The following is a 9,713-nucleotide window of genomic DNA, read 5'->3' on the forward strand; positions in this document are numbered from 1 at the left end:
CATATAGCTGTCCAAAAAGATTAAGGGATTTTGATACATCGGAGAATTATTGTCCACTTCACTTTTTTAGAACCAGCTTTACATTATATTTAGTGGACTTTTAGGTTCTGTACTTAAACAGAACTTTATTATGTGTCTAAATCATATTTTGCTGTGTCAGTTTTGATTCAGACAGGATCACATTCAATGGAATTGTATTATAAATACTTATAATACTGTTTTTGCTGAGCTGCTGAGTAAAGACTCTCTTTTGTAATTTTTAACAGCCTGGTACTGTTTGGATTTCAAACTGCATCAGATATGAATGCACTAACACAGCAGTTGGACCAATTCTGGTTTCCTCTTCAGTTGGCTGCCCACCCTTTAATGAAACTGAATGTGTGAAGGTCAGTGTTCACTATGCTGTTTGCATTCCAGTGATGATTTGTATTTGCATGAAAAGATTAACACTGACAAAAGATGTTTTTACCTCAAGAAGGGAGAAATTATAAATTCTTGCAATGCCTGCATTTGAGGGTGAAAAACTCCAACTGTAAACATACAGTGTGCCACTAGACTGCCCAGTTAAACAGCTGGAGAGACATCTTCTTATTCTCAGAAATACTTTTTTTTTTGTAGAGGCTTGTAGTATCAAACTGGTCTTCATACAGCTGTCTGAACTTGGATGCTTTTCTGGATTGGATGACTTCTAACTGATTTTCCACATATAGCAATTTGATGCATCACAGTGACTGAAAACATTGAAGAAAAAGAAAGACTGAGTATCAGGAAAATCATTTCTACAGTGAGACATAAGGTTTTGTGGAGTAGTTTTGCAGGAAAAGCAAAAACTCTATTTGATTTTGCAAAATGAGACTAGACTAAGTGTCAGAAAACGTATGCAGGAAGCAACCTCATATTGCTGTCTGTAGTTCTGCATTTACATGTAGATGGGAGGATACTTTATTTCATGAATGATGGTACACAAGCCTAAAGGAACCAAGTGGCTGCAGTTCTTCCCGCAGATAATAATGGATTGGTTCTTCAGAGAGTCTCAGGTACACAGCTTTTGCTGTTTTAGTCAAACTGAAAAAGTTAAGTCAGAGAGAAAGATCATGATGGCTTGAGACACCGAGGGGAACATCAAAAATTGAACTCCCCTTCAAGGTAATCCTGAGAGAGCTTTTTAAAAAGCTGCATGTGTTCTCCCCACAGTACTCTGAAGAGTGTGTTTCGTGCTATGGCACTGAAGGCAGCCATGACTCTTCTCTATGGGGAGTGTGTGGCTTTCCTCCTGCTTTGACTACAGAATCACTTTTTTGTGATTGTTAGTATGGCCTCTACAAGAAGTCAGGGATTTACTTTCAGAAACAGATGATGAAGTCAGACTTAACACAGTCATTCCCTCTCCAGATGTGGCATCTTGATAGCTGGTGATGTACAGTGGCATTCAGTGACAACCACTTAATATTCACTTGTGTCAGAACAGTCGAGGTAGATCATTTACAGCCAAACCTTCATCCATTGACCAGAGTGCTGCATTTGCCTGAATAATGTTGCAGAGCTGTATCTGGAATATATTTTTAATAGTGCAGATACATGGGAAGGAATGTTTGAAAAAATAAAGTTTTTTCCTCTTTATTTCTCTCTTGGTCAGGTTGGAGGCTATGCTGTACCATTCCTAGAAGGATGCTGCAAAACATGTAAGTGATTAATGGCCCCTCCTGCCACACGAGTCTGCCTGATTTGTTGTTACCCTAGCAATAAGGTTGATTTCCTGCCTGAAAGCTTGATTCACTGATCTCAAAGGCTGTGCATTTCCCAGTTTTACTCATGTGAATACCAGTGAAACTAGTGAAATTAAACCAGAAGAAAGCAGTTTAACATTGAAGGGTTTACTCCGCTTAAGAGTGATTGTGGCTGGCAAGACAGTAAAATGGCTACCTTGAGTATTTTGTAGTCCTCATGTAAAACTCCTCAAAATATTTTTTACTGCATTTAGTATAATAAAAGGTACTGTGTTTTGGAAGGCACCTTAAAATATGCTTGATCTACATTCGTATTTTCCTTTATGGTAAAAATGGAGATTGAGCTATGCAGTTTATGAGTTACTGCTGTAAATAATTAACTGATTGTAATACAGTCTTAGGTTCCATGAAGAGACATAGTTCAGAAGCTTTCAGGCAATATCTTTTAAAAGAACTTACAGTTAAAAAATCCAATTTACTTGATTACCAAGATATGTTTTGGCATCTGTGACAGATAATAAATGTTCTCTGGGAAAAAAAAAAAATCTTTACAGGTTCTAAATAAGCTAATTCTTAATATAAATCAAGAGCTAAGTACATTTTTTTCTTAACACACTAGTACATAGCTGAAACATTTTGCCTGATTTTGTGAAGAATTGAGCCTGAGGCAGATACCTAACCTGGAGAATCTAAGCTCAGATACTTGAAGTTGACAATGTTATAAGCAATTGAAAAGGAGATTTTTATACTGGGCAGTATCAGATTATCCTTGAAAAGGTGCAAAAATATCACTGCATGTGCATAAGTGAATAGTGAACCAAAAGCTAAAGGTAGTAGGGGATAAAGTGTGGGAGAGAGCTGGAGAAAAATGCAGGTATTTCCTGCAGGGGGGGTGGGACTTTAACAATCATGGCTATCATATGTGGAACCACATGCATGACCACGTGGGATATGTGTTGCCAACTGAGATGTACCTGTTGGTGTTACCCGTTATGTATTAGTATATGTGCTTTGTAGTACAAAGGTTATTGAAAGTGTGGAAGATTTATCTGCTTTTTCCCTGCTCTTAACCACTGTGAGGGAATGGTAATATCTCTTCATGTTTTTTTCACTCTGAGGGACCTGTGTTTGTCCTAGTTTTGTAGCCAGTTCTCCACAGGCTCTTTGAGATTAGTTTTTGTTTACCTGCCATTAACATTCAAAGCCTTAGCAGCCATATAAGCCAGCTTCTAACAATTTATTAAGACTGCTAAAAATCCATTAAGATCCTTTTCAGCAAGGCAGAAGATCTTGCTTCTATACTTGGAGAAAGATCATAACCACACTCTTAAATAATTAAGACAAAAGTAAGTTATTAATCTGGGGCATTCATCACAAAGTAAAATTAAACCTGTAAAAAATCCAGTGACTTCTGAGATGCATTTAGAAGTAGATTCATACAGTTTTGATTTCATACTTGTTTATAGACAATATAGTACCTCTATGAAACATGTGGTTTATTCTGACTGAACAAAGCTGTCATGAGAGCAGTTAGTCAATTGTAATTGTGTGAGACATTTTACTAGAAGGGTTATCAGATGGTTGTTTTCTTCTGAAGTCACCACTGTGATTTTTGCATTCAGTTTTAAGTGATATTTGAAAATTAAGACCCAGGATTTCCATCAAAACCTAGGGAGTTTTTACAGACACTGTTCATAGGAAATTATGCTATTTATTTTTTTGTAGCCCCAAAAGACAGATTAAATTTAGGCTACCAGAATATCTTTGTTATACCAGTGTAAAACAGATTCTTCAGGGGTTTTGACATGAGGCTTAGCAATGCAAGTTATACCTGAACATGGTCCAGAGCTGCTGGCACAGATGGGACCAGATGACCTCCAGAGGTCCCTTCCAACCTCTGTGATCCATTCTGTGATCCTGTAATGTTCAGACGTTTTAAGGTTGAATTCTTTTCTCAAATATGTACCGAAATCTAGTAACTCCAGAATGTTTCATACTGATAGGGAATCTCTTATGACATGTACGCTGTTCAATATGTAATATTTTTACCAGGTTCTTCAGTGTCAATCTTCCTCCCATTCCCTGTTAGCCCAGTCACTCCTACAGCCTATGCTAGCTGTAACACAGGTACATTTTCCTGGAAATATGTAGGACCAACCCAAACAGCGTCATTGTTGATTTCCAACAATGTACTCCCCGATAGGAGCATCAGGCCTTGCATTACCCAATTGTGCCAAAAGCTGTGGTGTAGTATAACTGCTCATGGTTCAGAGGGGCTAACATTTTGGTTTTGTTTTGGTTTTCATTTTGCACTGTGTGGGCGGTGCATTGTTGTTAGCCAACAATGTACTGTTGGTAGTAAGCACTTGTGTAGTCTTTAGCTTGCTGCATGTGTAAAATTACTGTGTTTAAAAATGTACGCTAATTCCATTATGTTTACAGTGCTGTAGAACATAGAGAGTAATGGCTTTGCTTGTTAAAACTTACTATATAAACAAGATCTTTGCAGATGATGTATAGCTTTGCTTCCAGCAGCATACACAGTAGAAGCAGGTCATTTCCTTCCCATCCTTAGGACAGTATACTGAAAATAGCAAGCCTGTGTTTATTCCATGAAAATTAGAGATTATCTTTGTTCCTTTTAGTAGAGCATGGTATTTTCTTAATTGTAACATGGTATGAATGCAATTGTTTTGGCATTTATTCTGTGAAAACATCTCTATTTCTGTAAGAGAAATTATGTTGACTGTAATCTTATATATCACTGAGTGGCACATCCTTCGTTAAATTACATTCATGCCTCTAGGAGTACTACACTGAAATCAGCATTACTCTTTCATATTGACATCACTTTAAATATCAGAGGTTGTTACAAGTCACCTCAAAAACCAAACTAGGATTTTAGACCCTACAGGCTGTGAAAAAGAATCTCATTGTAACACAACATATGTAAGATGCTCACATGTTCTGTAAGGTTGTTCATGGAAAAGTATATTATGTTGTAGAGCTCCAGAGACACTGGACATTAAAGTACATGCATGGAAATACATTATATATTTATTTCTTTATGAGATATGATGTACTTTCACTATAGCCTGGATGAAGTCACAGCCGCAGCTGCACTGAATTCTTCATCCTACACACCATGTATAATGTAAAAGAAGAAAGGACATGAATAGGACTATGAGAAACATGAAATAATGGTGAGTTTTTTATTTTCAAAACAATTTTTTTTTCTTCATTTCTAGATTTACTTTTTCCCTAAGCAACTATAATTCAATGATAGTCGAGCAGTAGCCAGCCATTTCTGATTGTAGGTTTTTATTTGCTTCCAAGAAGATCCATTGCTATCCTTTCTTTCATATTCCAGAAACCTCTAATACATCTAGAAACTGTAGCAGGCTTTTATGTTAAAAACAAACAAACAAACCAGAAAAAAACCACAACATAAAAAGTGCTTCTCTCTGAGAAGCAGTCTCACCTGGTTTGACAGTGATTAGAGCAGGGAACTGGACATCGCACATCAAGATGTAATACACTTCGTCACAGTTCAGTATTAGGTGCTGGTCAAACCAGTAAGTCTTTCACTGACCTTGCTTTTCTGGACCTAACAGTATTCACCTTTTGTCAACATCTTCGCATTTCTTGGCTGAAAGAAAATGCAGCTCTGTAAATTGAGACTCATGTGGGACTTCAGCGTGGTGTGTAAAATCTGCTGTGAAACTGTGGAGGCTGTTATAATGGAATGGACTATTCATTTCTCTTACAGATCTGCGGTGTGATTGTGGATCCTTCGGCATGGAAAAGATCATTGTAGAAGATACTGTGCTTTCTGGTCTCTAACAACTGAACTTCATACTGAACTTCTTTGCTTTTCTTCAAATGTTCAGGATTCCTGTCTTAAGTTTAACTCCTCATTTCATTTCATTGTTTCTTTTTATCTTTTTTATTTCATCCATATACTTTGTACTTTTCTGTGAGAAAAACTCTGGAAATAATGCTAATGAAAGTGTAAATAAAAATGTAATTTGTTCACTGGTGTTCTTTTCCTTATTTAAGAAAAACACACAAACCTAAAGCCTTCTGAAGCCCTATTCTTCATCAGATTCTGCTATTAAGTGTTCACTTTAAACTTTGTTTATACCACCAGAATGCAATTGCTGCTATTAAAAGTTGCTATGGTTATTTCACAGAAAATGCATTTTATGCATTATTAACAAGCCTTCTCACAGGAGTGGTTGATTAATTTTACAGAGTCTTTTGAAAGACAGTGGACTTGCTCTTAAAAGGCTTCTGAGTGAAGAATGAACCTTTTATAATTGTTATTGAAGCTACAATGGGGCAGATACTTTAGTGCATGAAATAGAATAGCTTTAAAAGCAATACAATGTATAGCTGATGTCACTTTGCTCAAGTTTTGCATGTGCAGTGATGTACTGGGCATTTTTTTCTTTGTGTCTCTTGATCCCCTAATGTGTCCAAGAATGTTCTTGCCTCTGAAATGTTTAGCATTCTGAGCTGATATTTTTCAATCGATGCCCATTTTGCAGGTAAGGAAGATGGAAAATTCTGTAAAAAGGTGACTGTTAGGATGACTATCCGCAAGAATGACTGCAGGAGTAACACACCAGTAAGTAAATAACTATCACAGTTTCTTTCGATGGAAGGGAAAAAATATGAGGAAAAAAAAAAGAAGGAAGAAAGGGAACACAAATTCTACAGGGCTATTGTCTGCATCTCTCTCTCACAGACAAAGGTTTCTGTGTTTGATGGAGCTGTTTTAATGTTTCCCTACGTTCTCAGCAATCATCTCTAATAATAAGAAAAAGGAGGATGTGACTTCTGCTTTTGTATGCATTTAGGTGCATCTTGATTTTGTGCAGATCTAATGTCTCAGTTCACCCTGTAATCCAATTATTATATGCAAATTAACTTTGATATAACTGAATCTTGCCAGTGATATACTACAGTTAAAACGGTTGCAGATGTGTTTAATTTTCCATCTGTCTGTGGAAAGTATTTAAATGCCAACTTCATGAAGAAAGGAATCTTGGGTCCTGAAGTTTTTTTTTAGAGGGCAGCATGAGCATACTGTGAAATGTGTAGGAAGAATGAGGTGCTATCAGTGTGTCTACCGAAGGATTTACTGGAGGAGGACATCAACAATGTCCTGCTGGGCAGTAAGGCAATGTGAGCAGCAGCAAGGGTGCAGACAGACGTCTCGTGTGAGATGTGTAAGAGCGCCTGGAAAAGCTGTAATAAAAGAGTATTAGGAAACAGCTGTAACCTCTAAAATGACTCTGAGTCTACATTTTGTAAAATAAACTGTTGAGCAGCCAGGAAATTTAGTCTTAGTGTCTCATTGAATGGAAACACAAATCCTGACTACTAAATTTGAAAAAAATAGCAGCTTATATGTTTCTGTTACAGTCTGTATTATAGTTTTGGTATCATTAGTAATAATTCCCCTTGGCTTTCCAAATGACTGCTTCTTTATATTCCTCCTTACTGCTATCAGTAGAGCAACACTGCATCAGTGTATCACTGAAACAAATGCTGTAGGGAGTTGCGGACGGAACATTTGGTGTTATGTTCAAGCCAAGGATGTTGTGAATGCTTTAAAATTCAAAACTGAAATTGTTTCTTTGTGCCTGTTAATAGCCAAAATCTGCTGTTACTGAAATTGACGGAAAAGTCATCATTGAGACCTGTCTGGGCAACATACTTCAGAGTTTTTTACTCAGACGTGGGATTTCATAAGGGGCTAGAAAAAATACCTCCAAATTTTTAACTGCTTTACCACTGGATTTGGGTGCCTAATGTCTTTCGGCTTTCTTGAGAACTCTTACCTCTATTTCCTAGCTGCCTCAATTTGCCGGTTATTCTTCATGTTTGTCACCAGGTGAACATTGTTTCATGTGATGGAAAGTGCCCGTCTGCAAGCATTTACAACTACAACATCAACACATACGCAAGATTCTGCAAATGCTGCAGGGAGCTCGGACTACAGAGACGAACTGTGCAATTGTATTGCACCAGTAATTCAACCTGGGTCAGCTATTCAATCCAAGAGCCTACAGATTGTTCTTGCCAATGGTCTTAAAAAAAAAAAAAAGGAAAGAAACCAGCAAGCCCAGCTGTTCGCAGCATAAGATAGTTTGAATAGTTTATCTATTAAAAATACAATGCCCTATCTACTGAATTTTACCAGTTCAATGCTAAAAGATGAAAGAACAAAAATGGTTTTGGACTCCTCTAAGTTCCTGAAGAATAGCTTTGCATCATTTATATTGCGATGTGTCTTCATGTTTATTCACAGGGCTTGTTTTAAGAGGTCTTGTGATATGTGCCAACTTAAAAATTGAAGTGATTTAGAGACACATCAAGAGGAAGAACAACACCTATTTTATTCTGGAAGGCTGGCCCACCCTTTGTCAGGCACCCATTCCTGGTTTAAATCATTGACCGGCTTCTCCGGCAGCAGTTCGCTATTTCGAATGCATTGCAATGGTGCAAATACATTCAGTGTCTATTAAGAAAACATGTTCAAACAACATGAGAAGAGTTTTCAGTTTAAATCATATTCCATTTGCAAAGTAGAGTATGTATGAGAAATTAAAGTTTTTTTCATTATTATTATGTTTCTAATAAGGGAAACATTGTCAGTGCTGATAACAGTATGTAAAATTCCCTGGTAATAAATCTGGTTTTCCTAGTGTATTTTATGTTGTTGTGAAAAGCATTATGGCAAATATATAATGCATGGGACAGATAGACTGCTTTTAGGCTATCTAGGTTAGTCATTAGTAGTTACTTTATCTTTCTGCTAAATAATATGACATAAACTGAAAATACAGAGATTTAACATGAAAACCATTTTACATTCCTATAAATAGATACACCTTAAATGAAAACATTCATCTTACAAAATGCACCATACTTAAACTTTTTCTTACAAAAATGAACTTTGTTTAACATTAATTCTAAAGAAAACCAGGATTATATATCTGTCCGAAAGAAAAACAAAATTGAGAATCTTCGTCACCAATATAGTAGAATGTAACTTCTTAGGGCAAGTGTTTGATACTGAAAATGCACAATTGTAACGTTTGAAATTCAAAAGCAATTTTGCTTATGAACTTGAACAAATAACATTTTGTTATAATGAACTAATGTTTTCTTCTTTAAGCTAATGTTGCTGTTCTATCCCAACAAATGCCACCAAGATTCAGCAAAAATTCAGTAGCTTTCATTGCTAGATTAAAACTGCAGATAGCACATAGTGACATGCTTGAGATCCTATAATAGAAAATAGATGTCAGCGTAACTTCTTAAAAAGCTGCTTCTCTGCAGTTAATCCAAAGAAAAATGTGTTGTTAAAATCAATCGTGAACATTTTTATATTAATTTTGTATACTGTACATTTCATTCTTACAATATCTAATAAACAACAGGAAGTCTTATTTTGTTACAATTAATTTTGCTATCATTGTTAAAGCAGCTTACTATCTATCGTGATCCAACAGATGGTGTTTACTAATATCTTTTTCATCAGTGCAGATAGTTAATTTTATGGTTTGCTGCTATCACTAGTTCTAATAATCTAATACTGCATCAAGACAGACCTGCACATGGGTTTTTGAAAATCTGCATCTTTTTCCTGATTCCATCACAGTTGACTTTCATCCTCAGAAATGCAAAATTCAACTGTCATTTTATTCAAAGCAAAAATGGGAAAGCCATAGCTCATCAAAGTATAGAAAAAACATTTCTGTCACCGCATCAGGTGGCTGTTCTGTAAAAACAGGTAAAAAGAAAGGTACATTTCTCCACATTTCCTTTCCACAGCTTTTTCCTGACCTGTCCCTCAGGATTGACTGCAGTGAGTAGACTGCATTTTGAGTAAGTGCGAGCATTTTGTTGTAATATACTTGTTGTATAGTGGTGATTACATGAGGGACAGAATTAGAGCAGGAATTAGGCCAG

This window comes from Eurypyga helias, unplaced genomic scaffold (assembly GCF_000690775.1).
Source record: "Eurypyga helias isolate BGI_N326 unplaced genomic scaffold, ASM69077v1 scaffold2252, whole genome shotgun sequence".
Classification (NCBI taxonomy): Eukaryota; Metazoa; Chordata; class Aves; order Eurypygiformes; family Eurypygidae; genus Eurypyga; species Eurypyga helias.